Source organism: Chionomys nivalis, chromosome 10 (assembly GCF_950005125.1).
Source record: "Chionomys nivalis chromosome 10, mChiNiv1.1, whole genome shotgun sequence".
Lineage (NCBI taxonomy): Eukaryota > Metazoa > Chordata > Mammalia > Rodentia > Cricetidae > Chionomys > Chionomys nivalis.
This window is the reverse complement of record NC_080095.1, coordinates 66,474,578-66,495,888: the sequence shown is the minus strand read 5'-3', so window position 1 is coordinate 66,495,888 and position 21,311 is coordinate 66,474,578. Positions and strand designations below refer to the sequence as shown.

Genomic DNA, 21,311 nt, shown 5'->3' with positions numbered 1-21,311 from the left:
GAATATATACATATTAGAGTACTACTCAGCAGTAAAAAACAATGACTTCTTGAATTTTGCATGTAAATGGACAGAAATAAAAAAAGACTATCCTGAATGAGGTAAGCCAGACCCAAAAAGAGGAACATGGGATGTACTCACTCATATTTGGTTTCTAGCCATAAATAAAGGACATTGAGCCTATAATTTGTAATCCTAGAGAAGCTAAATAAGAACGTGAACCCAAAGAAAAACAATATAGACATCCTCCTGGTTATTAACCTTCATCAGGCAATGAAAGGAAACAGAGACAGAGTCCCACATTGGAGCAACAGACTACAACCCCAGGGTCCAAACCAGGAGCAGAAGGAGAGAGAGCACGAGCAAGAAACTCAGGGCCATGAGGGGTGCACCCACATACTGAGACAATGGGGATGTCCTTTCAGGAACTCACCAAGGTCAGCTGGACTGGGTCTGAAAAAGCATGGAATAAAACCGGACTCGCTGAACATAGCGGACAATGAGGACTGCTGAGAAGTCAAGAACAATGGCACTGGGTTTTGATCCTACTGCACATACTGGCTTTGTGGGAGCCTAGGCTGTTTGGATGTTCACCTTAATAGACCTGGAAGGAGGTGGGAGGTCCTTGGACTCCCCACAGGGCAGGGAACCCTGACTGCTCTTAGGGCTGATGAGAGAGGGGGTGTTGATTGGGGGAGGGATATGGGAGGCGGTAGCGGAGAAGAGACAGAAATATTTAATAAATAAATAAATTAAAAAAATAAAAATAAAAACTAGTTGATTATTATTATTATCAAAGTATTATACAAAAAAATAATCAGATATATTTATAAGGTTGGAGTAAGAACTAGATATAACATTATGAACTCCTAGGCACAAAGAGATGATCATGCAAGGTGGTGACTATTGTTATTTAAAATTGTTCCTTCCATTGGCCTCCGAATATGTATACAATTGTGCTATAACTGATTGACTATTCTCCAGACATCGAGTATTATCCATTTATAAAGTGAATGGTAACTTTCAAGGGTATTAGAAACATTGAATGGATCCCAGAAACCTTAGAGCTGTTTGAATGACAAGGAAATGGTCCACCTCTCCTGTCAGACCTTTAGCAAAGTTTCTCCTGTTTTGCTCACAAATTCTGTCCCTATTTTTGGTGAAAAAAAAGCCTCTCTTTGCCGGGCGGTGGTGGCGCACGCCTTTAATCCCAGCACTCGGGAGGCAGAGGCAGGCGGATCTCTGTGAGTTCGAGACCAGCCTGGTCTACAAGAGCTAGTTCCAGGACAGGCTCCAAAACCACAGAGAAACCCTGTCTCGAAAAACCAAAACAAAAAAAAAAAAAAAAGCCTCTCTTCAAAAAAATAATCAAAAGAAAACATTTCTATGTATTAATTTTAATAATGTCGTAATAATGTTGGCGAACACTTGGTTAAAATCAAAGAGTAAAATGAAAGCACAAGTGAAGCTTCCATGGTGTTTGCACACATGATGCTTCCATGGTGTTTGTGATTTGCTCATAGTGACCATGTCCGGTGGAAATGACAGGCGCCAAATTCATTACGCCTTGGGACAAGATGACTGGATTATACTGTATTGTCAGTGCTAAGGAGTATCGTGGGAAAAAGAGATTAGAGTAGACAATAAGTTAATGTCAAGATTCTGCTTTGATGAAGTATACATTTGCTTGAGACGTTTTGGAAATGAGCAGATTCTTGCATTGTGTGTATATTCAAAACCAAGAGCAGTGGTGGGGTGTCTTTTGGAAGTGGCTGAGAGTAAGTTGACTTCTGGGGAAGCAGAGTCATATAACATAACTGAGTTATGTATTGACTGCGTGTGTGCATGGTGTGTGTGTGTGTATGTGTGCATACATGTGTGGTGTGTGTGTATGGTGTGTTTGTGTATGTGTGTGCATACATGTATGTGTGGTGCGTGTGTATGGTGTGTTTGTGTCTGTGTGTGCATTCATGTATCTGTGTATGTATGGTGTGTGTGCTTGTACATGTGTGTACGGTGTGTGCATGCATATGTGCATGTATGGTGTATGTGTGCGTGTGTGTGTGTGTGTGTGTGTGTGAAGAATGGCAATAGATAAGTCATGTCCACTTAGCAGGAAGAGGAGCAGAATCTCAATGTAAGCATGGGGTAAAACAAGCTTCAGTTGGATTAAAAGGCAGAATATGGAGGTCACAGATATGGGGAGTATTTGCAGGAGCATGGGTGTCAGAGAAAAGCTTGCCAATAGGAAAAGCCATAGGGGTAGTAAAAGGGATAAAGATTCATGAATGAACAACTTAGGGGAGACTAGAGTGATTGTAATTTAAACCTTGCTGAAATTTCTGTCTGGGAAACCTGTGTGTGTGTGTGATGGATTAGCCTCAAGTTTCCGAGCTATGACAGAGAGCTGGTTTTCCACCAGAACCTGCAGAGATCTCATTAGCTGATATTACCTTCCTTATTCGCTTAGAAGCCTCAGGTTTGCGCAGCCGCAGTATCTTGCATAAGTTAAATGTGTGACTCTCTTTTGCAGTAGTGAAAACATGATCATTTAGGAAATAAAGCTTAGCTTTTCCCTCTGTGTCTTTTCAGTAGAATTGATGGTTCCCAGAATCATCAGGGAGAACATGAGACACCAGTTATTTTAATTGAAAAACTGCACCACAGCTCTTACTATTTCAGAGTTTGTTATAAGCTTCATATGAAGTGAAGCCCCTTCCCACCCAAAATATGTCAGTTTCTCTGCTAAAATATACAGCACCTTAACAGTGGGAAGTATATTGAGCAACAGTTGATGGATATCCATTTCTAGTGATCCTACACAAAACCCAGTGATAGTCTGTCTTAGTAAGAGAGAGAGAGTCTGCACATGTGCCAACATGGATACACCTTGAGGAATTGGTGCTAAACAAAGTCGGCCTGTCATAAAAGAAACTAACAAATATTACATAATTATCACTTTGATGAGGACCCTAGAGTGGTTATTGAAAAGTTAGATGCATCAGTGATGTAATTCTGTGGAATAGAAACTGCCAAGAAAGCCTGTGGCCGTAGTTCCAATCTTAGCACAAAGAAAGGAAGGAAGGAGAGGAGTGAAGGTGAGAGATAAGGGAAGTTGAAAGGGAAACAATAAGGAAGGGTAGGAAAGGAAAATAGCAAGTGGGGAGAGTAAAGAAGGAAGGGAAGATATGCCTCCTTTGTTGGAAAAAAAGTCAAGCTCTCTACCTAGAGATCACATACCGAACTCTATACACTCAGCTGATAACTGTAGCCCGTGTTCTAGCCCAGCACTTCCATACAAACAGACTCAGGTAGGAAGAGCAAAGAAATGCTCATCCATCAGAAGAATCATGATCAATGTTAAATAATTATTTGAACTACTTGTCTAAAGGCCCTTTGAATGCATCAACAGATAACTAAAACAAGTGTGCACAGTATAATTAGAATCCATGAGATCTAAAGGTTGTTGATTCTTTAGATAAGCGATTTTGGTAGACACTGGAATAAGGATGCCAGCATGATAGTATATGCCTGTGATCTCAGTACTGTGTGGTCAGAGAGACAGAAGAATTGCGATGTAGCAAGACCTCGAGAGAGGAGAGAGGGGTGCGAAGGAGAGGGAGGGGGAGTAAAGAGAGAGCTGGGAGAGAGGAGAAGGAATGGAGACATTAGTGTGAATAAGTAATTTAGAAAATTGCTTAAATAATGAAGAATGTCATTCTGTTAATATCTAGAAAGCATTTTTGTCTACTACAATTTTGTATCTAAGCTTTTATTGCTAATTGTCAGACCCGTACAAAAGTTAAATAGTTGTAAATAACCAGTAACTTTCTACAAGATTTAAAAAAATATTACTATTTGGCAATAATTGCTCAATCTATAAATGTAAACACAGAGGTACCTTTCGGAATAGACTTGAAAGTCCATTTCAGACTTCTGTTAAACTGCAGTCCAGATTAAAACATCATCTTGAATATTTTAAGTGCATAGTTCACTCATGGTCAGTGTAATCAGACCACTACGTTACTAGTCTCCAAGGAACTTTTCATATAGCGCTATGAAAAACTACCTTCCATCCCCTGCACCTGCAAACCACCACCCACCTTTCTCTGTTCCTTCACTGTCCTTGGGTGCCAAGCCTTTGCACATGGCAGCTGGTTCCCATGAGGGCAAGACTAGAAGGGACATGACAAGAGCCAGCACAGCGTACTTTCATCCCCTCTTATTGTTTATGAGCAGTTCCCAGGGTAGCCTAGACCCAAGAGAAGACAAACTGGATTCAACCCCTGGATGAGAGTAGTAGCTAAAATTTATGGCCCCCTTTGATCCACAGTATACAAAACCCAGTAGAGTCTGTCAGGTATTGATAAATGAGGTGAAGCTCCTGCCTTCACAGTTCCGTCTCTTTGGGAAGGATGATGGCAAGAGTTGAGCACCCACGAGAGGCGCCCTGCTAGTGATATACCCATAACAAAAATAAGGTATATATTTCCATCAAATAGTGTACGATGGCACAATCAACCTCGGGTCTGTATCCAGTGTTAAAATGGAAGAATGGATACACAAAAATCCATCTGAGTTTGAGAAGAGCTTCCACAAAGCTGTTCTCATATTTGACTATTTTGGAGTATATTGTGATGTTTTTTTGTGAATGTATTTATTTCTCATCCTCTATGGCCAGTGTGTAGCACATGGTAGGTACCTAATAAATGAATCAAAGATAGGATGTGCCCAGTTTCTTAGGAGGTAGACCTAAACCAGGATACCGTGTGTGGAAAGTGAGGTTCTTTCCCAGGATTGACTGGTTAACCAGGAAGGACTCAGTAGAGGAGATAGTATCGGAGAAGCCGTCAAAGGAAGCTGAGTGCTACAAGAATGGTTTAGGGAAAGGAACGTAAACTGTGCAGAGGTGAAAAAGAATAGTGCTGTGCTTAGGCAAGGGGCTTAAGCGTGGTACGTCTAAAGGAAGACAGAAGAGATGGAAAGCCAGGGACTTGAGCATCATACGCCTAAAGGAAGACAGAAGAGATGGGAAGCAAAAACTGAGGGTGAAATCTAGCTTTGAGAGGACACTCTTTCTTTCAGTGACCAGTGAGGCTTGTGACTGGGAGAGGGATCTTGATTGTGCTTAGGAAAACAATTCATCCGAGATAAGAGAAAAGCATTTGCGGCCTTCATTGATGTAACATGCGCCTCCTCAGATGTGAAACCCCTGCAGGGAAAAGGAGCACAGACATAGAAATGTGGTCTGACTCAAGGGCAGGGCACAGGCTGGTTAAGGACAGGGGCCACAGGGTTTGCACCTGCGTCCTCATAGCACTTTACACGGCAGAGTGAGGCACAGAAATGGTGTGCTCAGTATGTGCCCAGGGAAGATGTAGTTGGGGAGATGGTTTTATTTCTTCCTGGGGAAAACAGCGTGTACCTGTTGATAGGCCAATATTCGGTGAACTGGATGGCCAGACGTATACATTCATATGAGGCAGAGAAGTTCGAAGGGGATACATCAGGATACATCACGAAGACACAGGCTACCTCGTCCCTCCGATTGATCCTCCGTGTCACCTACTTTGTGGCCCTGCAGACTGAGAAGTGCATCACCCCTTGGTGTGTTTGGAAAGCCTTGCACCAGCATGCGTTTCCTTAACCTCTGTGTGTTTATTTTGTTATCAGGGTTTTGCACACCTCCCCTAGGGTGAAAGAGGTAATTAAATTTTATATAAAAGACTTCCTCCCAGACATCAGGATGCATGGGGGAATAAAAGTAAATAATAGATAGTAAGGAATATCAACCAATGATTAGTGCTTTCTCTGTTTAATTAGCTCAAAATAACTTTAAGGCAAGATTGCGGAGATTTGTGAGTACTTTAGAGTTGACCAGTGCATGATGGGATTCTAGCTAGAATGCAGTGTATCCCCAAAAGGCATTGTGGTATGAGAAACAATGAGAAATTGAGTGTCCAAATTATCCTCTTTGCTTTTTTTTTTCCACAGCTCTTAAACTAACTAGAGGAAGACAGTAGGATGTACTCCAGTTTATATTCTCCACATCCAGCACGAGCAATATCAGAACTGTCTGACCCTTCAGCTCTCCTTGGGTGCAAGTTTTAGGGTTAACATCACTTGTGTACACAGACAAAATACAACAGGAAGAGAGCCTGAAATTTATAGCCTGACTACCCCCAGTGACCCTTGACTTTGTCACTTCCTAGCTATGTGACAAAGGACCTGACAGTTCTGAGTATGTTTTCTCACTGCAAATGGACGTAGTGATGACTCCGACCTCTGCATGAAGGTCCTAAGTTAACCCATGAAAAGTTCTCCAAAGAGAGGAAGAAACCACCCAGTGCCTGTTACTCATCACTGTCACTGTTATCAATTGATAACTTATTTTAATGTGTACATGATAGAGAAAGCAGCACAGAAGAATTTATTCAATAACTAGAATATCTTTGAGATTCAAGTCAATGCACTGTTTCTAGTCTCACAAAGGAAACCTATTGCATTTCCTGGAGAAACTGGAAGGGTTCCGGAAGTTCTCCACGTGTGGGTCATGACCCCTGTGGGGGTTGGAAGACGCTTTCATAGTAGTCGCCTCAGACTGCTGGAAAACATATGTATTTACATTATGATTCATAACAGTAGCAAAATTACAGTGATGAAGTAACAATGGAAATAATACCATGGTCAAGGGTGGCCACAACAAGAGGGGCTGTTAAAGGGTTGCAGCATGGGGAATGTTGAGTTGAAGAGTTGCAATGTTAGGAAGGTTGAGAACCACTGCCATAGACAAACAAGAGGAAGCAGGTTTCCCATCAGTCACCACTCTACCTGCAAGGGTGAGGAATGAGTCCACCAGGTTTGGGGAGACAGTAGTGAGTCACACCTTCCCAGAAGTGGGGTAGAAAATGCAAGCCCTCTCTCCAGGCACCTCCATATTTCTGCGGCTACTCCTTGGGATAGGACCATGGATGTGGCAGCCTCTGGGATAAAGTGTTGGTGGATTAAATTGCACAAGACTGATGGAAACTATGGGCAGTGGTTAAAAACCCAGTTGTCTTTCAGAGACTTTCAACTCATATCAGTCCATTGAGTCCCAACACCTGTTGCTGATATCTGTCTGGGTTGCTGTGTTCATGGAATGGAATGGTTGGCTTCATTTTGTAGTATAAAAGCTGGTTTCCCAGGTATAAAATTCGGATTTGTGTGTGTGTGCACACATACACATGTTTTCCTTCTGAAGCTAATTGTGTTGAGTAGCTTATTCTATACATGTATAGCATTACCTAGGCATACTTTTGCTGTCATGCATATAAAGCAAATGTTATTTTAAGCATAATCTAAAAGAAGGCTGTCATTCCTGCCCTTTGGTTAAACATCGATTTTAAAGCCCCATTCCCACAGGCTTATCATCTCTGGATTTTTCATCCAATCTCTAAATGCTCTTATGAGTTCTTAATACGTGGTAGGTAGAACTCTTACAAGTGACTGACTGCCTAAGAAATGGCTGCTGGATCCAAGGGAATGACGTGGTGAAATTCCAGGTTGTAGGGGATGGTTTCTGATAGAACACACTTTTGAAATGTGTTACAAGGTTACATTGATGCTTTCTGTTTGTCTATCAAACCCTCTTGGTAAAGTCATGAAAGGGTTCTTTGGCGACACTTGTGTTGTAGATTCTGCCTACAAAATGGAGGGTTCCAGTCTTCACTCTCAGAGGTCATCCTCTTTATTCTTTCTACCAAGACAGCTCTTCAGAGAGGGAGTCATGCCTTACTCATTAAAATTGGCCAAACTTACCAAAAGCACCTGGCATGTAAGGTTTTCATTGTCCGCCGAACCGGGAAAGAGCTGCGTCAAGATTTCTAAGACCATTCCCAGATGATCCACCTGGATCTCCTATTTGAGAAAAGATTCTCCTGGACTTTAAACTAGCGTAACATTCTCCCCCTAGTCCTGCTGACCCCCTTCTGCCTCCTCTCCCAACCTTATACCACATTCAGTCATATTTGCGGAGAAAGAAAGAAATCATTTCATGATGAAGGTATCGTCTTGTGTCTCCTGGAGATCCCAGAAAAGGTGACAATGCGTCAAATACTGAGAAAGGAGGAAGAAAGAGTGGTGGGTGCTGAACTACGCAGCCCACCCCAGGCCTTACCCCTGAGCTGCTGGCACTGGCTGGAGTACTGAGTGTGGTAAATAGTTGTTGAACTAATGACCGCATGGCCTTCTGTACACCTTATCCCTTACAGACCATAACCGGGCATTGGTAGACAAGGCAACACTTAGCTGAGGGTGAAGGCAGTCAGTTACCATATCAAGTATTCTGTGCTCTTCTTCATTTCCAGATGGAACCGGACAGAACAGGTTCTCCCTTTTCCACGGAAACCCAGGATCCAGCCCCGATTTAATATTCCCACTCTGTTTTTGTAATTAAAACATCATTTATACTGAGAATAATTAAGACAACTGTACATTTGATTTTAAAATCAGTTTTGAGTATTGTGCCTTGTCAAGCTACAAGAGAGGTTCCTGCAGCTCTGACAATGCAGCATTAAGAAGCAGACAGTGACCGCAGGCACCTGAGTGGAAGGTTTGACAGTTTGATAAATTAGGAATGACACTTGCCAAAATGGCTGTCCTTCCTGCAGTCTGCCAGAGGAGCATTTGCACACTGTTAATTGAATTGGCAATTTGTGTAACAGTGCCTGCCCCTGAGCTTTTGTGACGCCGGATCTGCCATTTAACTCTGATAATCCAGGACTTGGGAATAAGGACGAAAAGCTTCACATGATATTACTGCAGATTTAAAATGACAGTCGGGGACCTTGTTGCCAATTTCCCATTAAATGAGAAATAATTAACAATAGCAATAACAAAGTCTTATAAAGCTGGAAAGTTAAATTGACTTTTGAGCACTAGTATCGCACAAAATTGCTTCTAGTGTGATTATCGGATTGCCCCATTCAGGGTTATGTGCCCTAAATAGTATCATATGATGAACCAAACACAGGATGCTTTGCAAGTTAAAATGTTTTATTACTGTGGAAATCTCCTGATTAGCTACAGGGATTGAGTTGCCATTAGAATTTTGTTTTCTGATATAAAATTTCATAGAGTTCGAGAACCTAATATAATAACAAAGATCCCCACTTCTTTTTCTTGATAGGTATTCAATTAGAGTTGCATCAGAATGTTAAGGACAGCCAACCAGGGTGCGGTTTGGCCCAGCTCAGAGTTTAGAGGACCCCTGACCACTTGGGGTTATTTGTGTCCACTGCCATCCTGTTTGGAGAAATGTTTAGAATAATACAGATCACTGGGACGGACTATCTTAACATTCAAAATATGTCAATTCTGCCTAGTTTTCCAAGCTACGGGTGTTGTAGTTTATTACTATTATTGTTTGTTCGGTTCTGAAGTTCTCCCTCTGGGGCTATACTGAGCTAGTTAGATTGACATGGGCAGTGATGTATTCATGTAGAACATTCTAGAGGGCCATACGCATTGGGTACAGTCAATGTCTGTGGTGAAATATTCTAACTACCATCTTTGGCTGTGTTGTTATTTCTGGACAGTAGCTCAGGGGAATTCATGAACCAGCTTGATAGCAAATGTTTCTGGAATTTTAACGCTTTCCTACTACTGACTTCTACTTCCTAAGTCTAGTTCTGCTTTGGCCACTGAAACACTTAACAAAGAAACAAGCAGTTTTCTTTGAAAATTTGGTTGTTCAAAAATAAAAGAGAGCCCTTGGTCTTATTCTTTATTTTGGCTAGACAGCAAGATGATTTTTGTCTTATTTTTAAGAATTCTGTCTTTCCCCGATCCGATAATTTCCACTAATTGGATGTGATGAGAGAAGTACGCTGAGGTGGAGGACTTCGTGTGAGCAGGAAGGTTCCCAGGCAGTTCCCTCCTTTTTCTGGGAAATCTTCCAGGTGGTAGTAAGTGAGAGATTCTGCTGCAAAATGGAGAACAGGGATCGCCCCATAGAGGTCATATTCAAAACCAGACACTCGACTGCGGTGGCTCCAGGTGGAAGACCAGAGACATAAACACTCTAAGTGTCCACAGGTAGCTTTGAACTTAGCCAAGGAAGCAGAGGGCAACAGAGAACACAAGACAGAAGGACGTGAACAGTCCGTCAACACAAAGCGCATTCTGGTGGGGCCTCAATGCTAGGGTGCATTTTGCACCTTAGCTCTGTACACCCAAATGCCTGGGCCGTTTGATCTCGACCTTTATTTCCATATCTGAGAGATGGGATGGGAATTTGATTCTGGGGTTTCAGAAGAGTTGGTTAGGGTTGTAGAAATTAGCTAGGTTATAATATCTGAAAGCAGTTTGAAAATTATGAAATATGTGAAAACATAAGCTACCTAAAGTATTATTATGATAAAAAAAAGTGTAGTTTAAAGAAAACCAACTGAACCTGTGAGATGCTGTGAGGCCAAGAAAGAAACTGCAGAAGAAGGATGCTTGGTAGACAGTGGGTACCATGCCCCGTTCCTGCCACACTGAGCTGCGGGTTAGCATGGCCTGAATGCAGACTGTTGGCTCAAAGTATCAGCCACACTGAGGGACATGTGTTAAGAGATGTTGGTGGCAGGTAACTGTGACAGGAAGGTGATAGGCATGCTGTCTTCATCCTCAGAGTGATGAAGATAAGTCACAAAAGACTGGGCGTTGAAGAACAGAAGAGAACGTGTGTTGAAAATGGTTACATTTCTACAACTTGAAGCATCTCTGAAATTGAGAACTTGCTTTGTATTGATGTGCATACTTAGTGTGATTGCTTTTCTTTGTTTTGTTTTGTTTCTTTTTTTTTCCAAGACCTGATAGTAAATTGATGACATATTTTAAAGTGATAGCAGTCTACGATTGTCACAAATTTGGCAAGATATTAATATGGATGAGGCTTGCTAACAGCTCAGTTTGCTTATTTAATTACCAAAATATTTGGAAGGCTTCTGTACCTCTCCTGTCCAGGGTGAGATATCATTTCCTTCATCATAATAGGATTTCTTTCATACGAGGTACTTACGCTGTACTAGATGCAATTCTGAGAGCTGTGTGTACATAATCTCATTGAGCCTCAGAATAAGACTAGGAGACAAGAATTGGTTAAGCTTTTTATTGCATATAAGAAAGCTGAGGCTCGGAGATTATTTTCCTCCAACCCCTGGCATGGTGCTAGGGTGGATGCTATAGAGAAGACAATGATATGCACGAGCAGATCCGTCCCTTTGGGGTATGGCAGTGTTCAGAAAGTTAAAGTATGCGTTACCAAACAAATGTGGAAGAAAAAACGCACTGCATCACAGGGCCGCAGAAGCCACAATGGAAGTAAAAGCAGTCTAGGAGGATCTAGAGGGCCATCGTTTCTAACTAAATGGAAATAGGGGGCGTTCCCTGGACTGCCAGGTAAAAGTTTAGAGTTGCAGATAAGAGAGAGAATGCAAGTGAGGAGAACAGAGACACCGAAAAGAGAAGGAGGTGTTAGTGCGCCCGCCATGCGTCAGCGGTCCGATGCCCATCTCTTGATTGTGCACGAGCCTGTCCAGGCTTTAATGCAAAGAAACACAAAACAACACAAACCCAGAGCACACACTAAAGAGCAAACCAGTTTGGCGGAGATCAGCTAGCCTGGGAGGTTCATGGAGAGAAATCGTGAAAATTCAGAGCAGGACAACTAAATTCCTCTGAACGCTACCGTGACATAGTAGTGCAGTCACTTTGGGCTCACTGGTCATCGGCAAAACTTTTCTGCTGTATAGTTGGGTGACATGTCTCTGGCCATATGGTAAAACATTTTTGAGATTAAGGTACATTTAAAATTTCTTAGCTGTTCAGTTGTTTTTCCAAATGTAGAATTCTCTTGTTACTTTGGAAAGTCAAGGTGGATGCTACTGTAAAAGTTTAATAAACAGTTATTTAAGAATTTAGTGGGATGAACTCGTGTTTAAGGAGCTACGGAGCTACCACTTCCTGATGGGAAGGTTAGGTTGAAATGATCCGCGCGGGGCTCCAGGGTCCTTGCCGTGTTTGTGACAGTGGCCGTTGCTCCGTTGGCCATCAGGGTTACTACCTATAGCTTTTAGACTTTTATCTACATTTTCTCATAGAGGATGTGCATGTGATTCGCCTCTCATGGTCTTGACAAATGCAACCTCGTCCTTTTTAGTTTATCTCCTTCATTGATCTGTGTTGAAGCCCTTTGCACTGCTTTCTTTGATCCTTTGGGTTTTCCCAAATGCGCTTTTCTTGAGTACTTAAGATGAATATTTCAACCTTGATATTTAGCTTCCAGGTGTCTGAAAATTTCTATTTTTCTTTAATGCAGATCTACTCTGATTATTTATTAAATATTATTAAAATACTGAAATATTTTCCCACGTGTTTTGATGTATTTCTATTGTCAATTTCCCCAAATTTCTTGAAATACCTTGTAATTTTATATTGAAGTACTTTTAGTAACATTTTTTCAAACTTTTAAGGATTTTTCTTGTTTTTTTCAGAATTTTTGTTTCTCTCTGTTTGAACATTTTCAGTTTCTGAGCTGAGAGCTAGTGTATAAATTTTTGTTGTTTGTCCTGAGGGTGGGTGTGCTCCAATAATCAGCAGATGCTTGCTGACCCCAGCTGGTGAACACCCTGATCTAGAGAAACAAGATTGGCCAGGATCACACCTTCCCACCCAGACCTAATAATGTGCCACAGAACAGAGCTACTTACTGTGGACCCAAGGCACGTGACGTGACTATTTACCAGGAAGGGAGGGCATGTGATGTGACTACTTACCGTGAAGAGGCGGCACGTGATGTGACTACTTACTGTGAAGAGGGGGCACATGATATGACTACTTATTGTGAAGAGGGGCACGTGATGTGACTAGTTGCCATGAAGAGAGGGCACATGATGTGACTACTTACTGTGAAGAGGGAGCACATGATGTGACTACTTGCCGTGAAGCAGGAGCACGTGATGTGACAGGGACAAGGTTTTGAATGGGTGATAAAGGCCTCTTTGAGTCAGCATTGGGGTTGAGACTTGGGAGCAAAGGAGCCAGCCCTTAAGAAAAAGCAATTCAGAACAGAAATTCTCAGGTGGAATGGCATGCTGCCTTTCCTGGGACAGAATATTAAAACCCCCAAAGAAGAGGTGGGGAGGGGATAATGGGAGACAGGGAAAAGAAGAGGGGATGGGAGAGGAGAGGGGAAGGGGCAAAGGAGGGGGAAAAGGAGAGGGGAAGGAGGAAAGGAGGGGAAAAGGAGAGGGGAAGGAGGGGGAAGGGCACACCACTGTGGTCTGGGAGGAAGAAGTGAGAAGAGGGTCACAGATGAGACTGGCAAGGTTTCTGAGGAAGGACCTTGTAGCCCTTCTAGAACAGAATGAAGTCCCCATCTTTCTGTGTATGATCCACCATTCTGTGTACCATGGGGAGCCAATGGAAAGTTCTGAACAGTTCGTAGTAATATGTGCCTTGTGGAAGCCCGTTTTGAGGATTAAATGACTGTGTAGATTGGGAACACTCAGCATGCTGCCTGCAACATAGTTAAGGCAGACTGTGCGGCTTTTCTGTGGTGGCAGACGCTCTTGCGTGAACCCTTATAAATGTGACCGTGCATACTCAGGCGCATACATGTTTTGTTGATTGAAGAAGAAACACAGTGCATGGGCTTGCTTCTCCTCCTCCTTTTTCCATTGGTTGGTCCTCGAAAGTGTGTTCTCGGAATTGACGCTCTCCCGATTCCTGTCAGTTACTGTGTGACTGTGGGCAAGTCACTCTTACCGAGCTGTCCCGAGGATTACAGAGGATGTCAAGCAGCAGGCTTAACGACAGGCACATAATAGCTCCTCCATGGTGGCTATATTAATGATCTGATTATAGTTCAGCGCACTCCGTTTAGATTCATAATTCCTTCAATTTGCCAGCTAATTATTTGGAAGGATTACTCTCTTCACTGTGTACTAAATATCTGGAACTCGAGCTAAGAAGCACTACACTTCTGACTTCATCGATGCATTTTGGTAGTGATTGGACATGTCATATTCCGAAGGCCTTCTCAAAGGCAGACCACTAAATTGCTAGTCACTTAACATTCAGTTTGGCCGGTCAGGGATTAGGGTTTCATGAAGAAGGTTATTCAAAGAGCCTGGGTTTTTTTCCCCCTGGATTTATTTGTTTGTAAGGACAAAGAGAGAAGCTTGCAGTTTATAATTTCAATTGAGCAGTGACCTATCTGCAAAGAAATATCTTACTTATTTATGAAGAATAATTAATTATCGGCTTGTGTGGAGAGGAGAGTATTCTAATAAAGGCATACATCTTGAAGGTTGAGGAGGGAGAGAGGAAACAAAAGTTGCCAAAAATCTAAACTATTTCCATTTGGGTGATTTAGTAGGAGGGAGAGGAAGCGTTCCTCACACTGGCACAGTGCTAGGGAGAGCCGTGAGCCGCATTTTATACTAACGTTTTATATCCAGTGCCATAACTCCCAAAACTTAAGCTGGGGAGTCAGGAATCCTCTTTACTGGGCTAAGAGCTCATCAGTATCCAGACATTTTTAAAGCTATAAAGTTTTTTTTATAATTTATACATATGAATGTAGCGCACGGATAAGAAAACTTCAACTACCTGGAACTTAAAGGAAATTTGAAATAAAAGCAATTTTAATCGCCAAACATTTTTTATTTAAATCACCTGGGAAGAATCTTTTCTTTTCCCCTTGTGGATGATAGCAGGCCTTTTCTTTATGACTTAGCAGCATCATTAGGTATGCATCCCATTTACATAAAAATAATACGGTGTGACATCCTTAGGGACATGTGGACTATGAGATCTGCTTTGACTGTGCTAAATTGGTCTAGATGAAGTGTTTTAAGGTTTTTTCCCCCATCCTGTTATTTCCCCACCAAACCTTGCTTTCCAGCTGCTCCTCGCTGTCTGCTGTCTTTTCCTCTGCTGTTTGCACCGCCTGGGCTTTTCTTCAGTTGCCTTGAGCTTGGACAACTATGGCTCTTTGTAAACACACCAGGCGCGAACAAACCCACCAAAGAAGAGAAGTCTGCGGTGAGAATATCGTGGGTGCGCTCTGGGATTATCAGACTTCTTGGTGATACATCACATCTTTTGATTTCACAGTTTGAAGGAGTGAGGAATCCTTGCGCGAGGCCCAGAGACCCTGTGTGGAGCAAGTCACCACGGTATCAGACAGCGCCTGCCCATAAATGCACGTGTGTCTAGTTCTCAGCTTTGTAACCACACCCCCAGTCCAAATGCCCTCCTTAATGATGTTTTCACAGACACAGAGTCTGGGGGCATCGTCTCGTCTCTCCATCTCTCATTGCTCCTCTTGCTGCTGAACCTGTCTAAGCCTACATTTCTGCAGGCTGAAAAGAGAAAGTCTTTCATGACATAAAAATTGCAAAAAAGTAAGCCCCTGGTTTTGAGTAATGAAAGACTTTGGGTGTTCCAGCCTTCACACACAAATAAAACTCCGCCCTCTCTGAGTTTCTCTCTTTTCTGCACACATTCCCTTAGTGTGGTGCTGTTGCTAGGTTTGACCCATTGAATAGAGTAAGTTTACCAAAGTCTTACCATCATGATACTTATCAATACAAAGGTAAACATAGCCATATTTTTTTTAAAAAAAATTCAGTTTAAGACTCTAGAGAATGGGAATTTATGAAGATATATAGCAGTCAACGCCTTTGAAAGCCACTGAGTAGAAATACACAGTGACTTTTTGGGTAGGAAAGAGCAGCACGTAGAAGCGGCATGTAAGATGATTCACCCATGTTCCCAACTGGTCAGATGGGGCCAAGGAAGCTGATGTTTTCTGTTTCAAAATTAATCCACCCTAGATTAGCCATGTCTCGTCCCCTTAACCACTGGCCTATGAATCTCAGAGTAGACAGCTGTTTGGATGTCCCATATTCAGATGGCTGCCCTCAGCAAATGCTCCCGGTACTCCTACATGGTCACTTGGCAGAGTCTGTGGGCACCCATATGGCTCGGTGGCATGGTGCCTGCACACTAGTCGGTGGACTTGTTCCGCTCCAACCTGGGTGCCAGGCAAGCTAGAGTTTGCTCTAATGGCCTCAGGAGCTGTGTAGGACTCTTTTCCTAAGATGCCAGGGAAGTTTTTCTTCATCATGACCTCCAAGGTCATGGGCAAGATACTTACTGGCATTTTGCTACTTCCCTTGACATTCAAGTGTTTTTCTCTTCCTGTAAATTAAGGAAAAAAAAAGTTGCTTAGTGGAATTATTGTGGAGATAATGCAGGAATCAGCAAAATCACCAGTTTTGGTTATCATGGGTAGCTATAGTATATCCCTCCCCTCAGTCGCACCCCACGGCACCTGTGGTCAGCTACAGGGGTGCACTACCACACTGGGGTCTTCCAGAACCGAGACAGGTTCTTTAACTTTTCCTTTTAGCTGGTTTCACTATTAGAGCAGACACAGTAGTCGCTGCACCAGGGAAAGGATGAAGGGAAGCCATGCAGTAATTAGAGGTAAGTTGCATTCTAGACTCTTCTGTGCCTGCTGCGTGCCCAAGACTCAGCTAATAGCTAACAAGACACGTTTTTAGTCTGTGTTCCCTTTGACCTTTCCAGCGGGATGTTTTTGTAACCGCTTGATTTTGTAAAGCCCCTTTGCCTGTGTTGTTTTACATACCGTGAACACTTTAGGTCCGTCAAGTTTTATTATTACCCGTTTTACTTTTCAAATACGGAAACTAAGCTGGGGAGCAATATTATTACTTATCCTGATATTGTCCAGTGAGCTTACAGGATAGAATCAGTACTTGAACCAGACCCACCGCCCAACCCAAACCCCAACCCTGTTACCACTAGTTTGGGAGTCCTTGTGTTTGGTATGAAAGACATCTTTGAAAAAATGTATTGTAACACGAGGGCCTGCTTGTCGAGGTTTCTGTCCTACCCAGTTCTGGTTTATTTTAATATAATTATTAACTAAAGGCTATAAAAATTGTGGCTGCTTGAGATATGTCTAACAAACTCATTAAAAGTGATTTAAATAGAAAATACCACTGATAGCTGCCATTATAATTCATTTCTCTTAGTTTATCTTTTGTCCTGCTTTATGATCGCATTATGGGAATTTGTTTTGTGTGTGTGGAGTGTGAAATACATGCATGTGTGTTTGCCCGTGAGGGCATATGTGTAGGCCAGAGTTTGAATTCAGAGATGAGACAAAGTAAGGAATTAAGAGGCAGTTGCATTACAAGGCAAGGGTATATACTCCAGAGGTGTTTATTTGTGAGAGACCCCTTGCAAAGCTTCGAGTCAGAAATGGAATGGAAACGAGAAATTCTGTAACCAGGTAGATTATAAAATAAATGATTAATGTTGAGTCCAAATAGGAGAAAGTTAAAAGGCTGACTTACCATTGAGTCAATGTTTGATTTGTGAGGGTTTGGAATGGTATTGTGGCCTGTCTTATCTTACTGTAGAATGGTAAGAGTATCTCACGACCTGACTCATCTTGGGCTTTGCTTGGAAAGGCCTTTGAAGAACCTTACTGTGGTCCCTGCTTCTAGTGCCAGTTCCAGGCTTTCATTGATTATTTAATCATTCTGCTTTGCATTTCTCTTTTTACTTCTTTTTAAAGATTTATTAAGTATACAGTGTTCTGCCTGTATGCATGCCTACAGGCCAGAAGAGGGCACCAGATCTCATTACCGATGGTTGTGAGCCACCATGTGGTTGCCGGAAATTGAACTCAGGACCTTTGGAAGAGCAAGCAGTGCTCTTAACCACTGAGCCATCTCTCCAGCCCCTCTCCTCTTTTTACCTTTTAAGCAAAAGTTATGTAAAGATAATCATACAATTTAGTGTATGTAATTATTTCTTCTTCTCTTCCTTCTCCTCCTCCTCCTCCTCCTCCTCCTCCTCCTCCTCTCTTCCTCCTCCTCTCTTCCTCCTCCTCCTTCTCCATTTTTCTCCTTATTCTCCCTTCTTTACTCCTCCCCCCCTGCTCCTTACATGCTTTTAGATCTAGTTGTAACATGTTTGACAGCCTGGGAGTCACCAGTGCTCTTAGTTAATGCCTTCCCCAAAGGTGCATCTAAGACTCCTCAAGGTGTTCCATACCCTTTAGAAAAAAAAAATATGTCCGGGCGATGGTGGCGCACACCTTTAATCCCAGCACTCGGGAGGCAGAGGCAGGCGGATCTTTGTGAGTTCGAGACCAGCCTGGTCTACAGAGCTAGTTCCAGGACAGGCTCCAAAGCCACAGAGAAACCCTGTCTCGAAAAACAAAACAAAAAACAAAAAACAAAAAACAAAAAAAAATCTGAGAACTTGGATAGAGTTACTATTGTAGGATTTTGTTTAGTGTTGGGAACTAAACTCAGAACCTCAGAGATACTAGCAAATGTTCACCGTTTGAGCTACCCCCAGTCTTTGATATAGTTTCGTTAATGTGTTTCTGTTTCTTAGATACAGGTGTCATTTCTGAATACTTATTCTAAAAGTCACCATTTTGTCTAAGACTCAGTGAGTGTTCCAGTAACTTCTAAGAATTGCCAGGAACTAAAATTCTATGTAAGCAGTTAGTATATATGTCTGCCTAGGGAAATGGTAGACAGTTGCTTTTAAGTTTTTATCAAGAACACAGTTCCCCAATTTGTGGAAATCTGTAGTGTTTTTTTATTCACACGTTAACAACCTTTAAAAGCTATTTGTAGTATCATATCATAACTTATGCCCGAATTGTGCTTTTTTTTTCTTTCAAGACATTTTCTTTTCTCCTGAGAAAGAAATGGAAACCACATTGGTCTGGAAGTATAGAATTTAGTTGCTAGTTGTTCAGCTTTTAACAAACCTCCTGTTCATTCTGGAACTTCTTGTTTGCCATCTTTACAGAAAGATACTTCAGCCTTCACAGTTTGTACTTGAAACCATCGTTGTTTTCTTATTTGATGGGTATGAAGACATGTGCTATTCTAAAACTTTTAAGTAAAATAATTTAATTGTAAAAGATTTTGCATCGACATTTGCTTTCTTTTTATTAGTGTCTACTAATTACACAAAACAAAGTTTTCATTAGAACATTTTCATACTTGCCTGTAACATATTTGTCATGTTCTTTTTACAATTACAAAAGTAGTTCATAAACAACGTGGTCATTCAGTAAGTAAAACACATTATTCGCATTTCTGAAAAGTCACATTGTGGTTTCTGAAGATGTTTGCTCCGCTTGCTTCTGTTATGGTTTTCTGGGAGTTTTTACTAATCTTAAAAATCTAGGACCTCACCCAGGTTATTTCACTTCCTAAGAGTTTGTGGAACATTGTTTTCTGGGAATTTTTCTTTCAAGAACACATAATTGTGCTTTGGTGGGTATTTGGCCCAACAGAAATTAACCGTTTAATTAAATATGTAATATATGTGATCTAGTTTTCTGCTTCTCTGCCATTTATTTATTATTGTTATACTAAATATATTTGCATAACAAGAATGAGTCTAATTGGGATGTGTGGTCACGTTTTAATCCTGATTGAAATTGGCCTTTCAGATGAAGATGCTGTCCGACATCAGAACCGTCGACACCGGGCTTTAACTGAGAAGGACCTGTTTTGTTTCCATGGGGGCAGGGGAGTAGCAGAGCCAAACACAGGGTAGCAACTTCCTGGTAGAGTGTTCAGCAGCAGCTCAGCTTTTTCAAAAGCCTCTTTTTTTTTTTTTCACAAGATGCTAAAAGGGTGTTCAAAAAAGATGAAAGCTACATGATTAAACTGAAGCGCGCCGTAATGTGGAAGCGGCAGTTTATGTTACACAGTCTATACACTCCGAGCCAATCACCCTGTATTGTGTCTGACTGGTTTATGGTGGCTGAAAGTTTCCTGGCCAGAAAGGACCTCGTAAAATTAGTTCTTATTAGAAAGAAAAATATGAATGGCTGCAAAATTTGGAGACAGGCTGATTTTAGTCCTGTCAAATGGCACAAATAAATAATCAGCGTGATGGTTCTCATCTAATTCGGAGGGAGAGGAGTCAAGTGGAAGTTTGTCTCTAGAAATTCCTAACGGATAGGGTTCCCAACAGGCTAGCCTTTGAATTCTTCCAACAGATCGCTCTCTGAATTCATGTTTTGAGGAAGACTAATGGAGTTCTGTGTGTATGCTTGAAATTTAAAAATAATGTTAAATGAAAGAACATGACAGAATGTGAGCCGTGTCCTAGTATGGTCACTTAGGTATGGGGTGGTGTCCTGTGAGGCGGGGCGAAGCCTGTGACGTCCTAAAGCATGGCAACCTGTGCGTGTGCGAGCCAACTCGTCGTCTTCCTTTCCACAGCATAGCCACACTGGTTTGCTTGGAATTTTAGGAGATCTTCCTACTGTTGGAATTCCTGTTATCTTAATTTCTTGGGTAAGAAAGTCTGTGGTTTGTTCATGACATACCCTGCAATAATGTTTTCATATGTAAGATTTCAGTTTCATCTCGGACATCCTGTGTTACAATCTCATATTACTAATCATGTAGTAAGAGTCAGTTGCCAGTACTGCCTATGACTAGGGTTATCATTTAGGTTAAAAGATAAAATGTGAAACCATGTTAGTATATTACTATGGAGAGAGTTAACAGGCCTGAGTTCTTAAGTTGGGGTAACAACAAACTGGGAGCTAAGCCCCCCATTCAACAAAAGCATGGCCAGATACCCATACCACGAAACACCACCCAGATCTAACTCCAGATAGCTCAACACAAACAGCACAAAGAACTAAGATAAGTGTCCTCCAGAAATCAGCACCCTATGGTAATATTCCCTGAGAAAAACAACTCAGCTGATATACAAGATAATGCCTTCAAAATAGCAATTATAAATATACAAGGAACTAAAAAATGTGACTGTCTGAATGAAGACCGTACTATATAAACAGTTGAAAGAATAAAACAAGATATGAAAATCTCTGAAGAAAAGTCGCACTGAAATAAAACTCAAAACACTCAAGAAGTCAAGCAATAATCTCACAGGAAAGTCTCACCAACAGATTGGGTCATGTGAAAAACACAATAGCAGGACTTGGAGATGAAATGCTAAATCTAAAAATAAAAGTCCGGGCACAAAACATCCAGGAAACCTGAGACCCCATGAAAACACCAAAACTATGGAAAATAGGTTTACCAGGAGGAAAACTTTTGGTCAAAGGTTCCCTGAATTTTGAGTCTAAACACCCCAACTTTTTCATATCAGTTCTGTAGAATTCTGCATGCCGATAGGTTACAATTGTAAACCCAGTTCTACTAGGCAGGCTTCCCCAGGATAGTCAC

The 21,311-nt window shown here is 41.7% G+C and overlaps 1 protein-coding gene across 11 annotated transcripts in view; it reads left to right on the top strand.

The window, feature by feature from the left end:
- Positions 1 to 21,311, top strand: part of Npas3 (neuronal PAS domain protein 3) — an 819,740-nt gene that overhangs the window by 342,583 nt on the left and 455,846 nt on the right. The gene's annotated exons all lie outside the window — the stretch shown is intronic.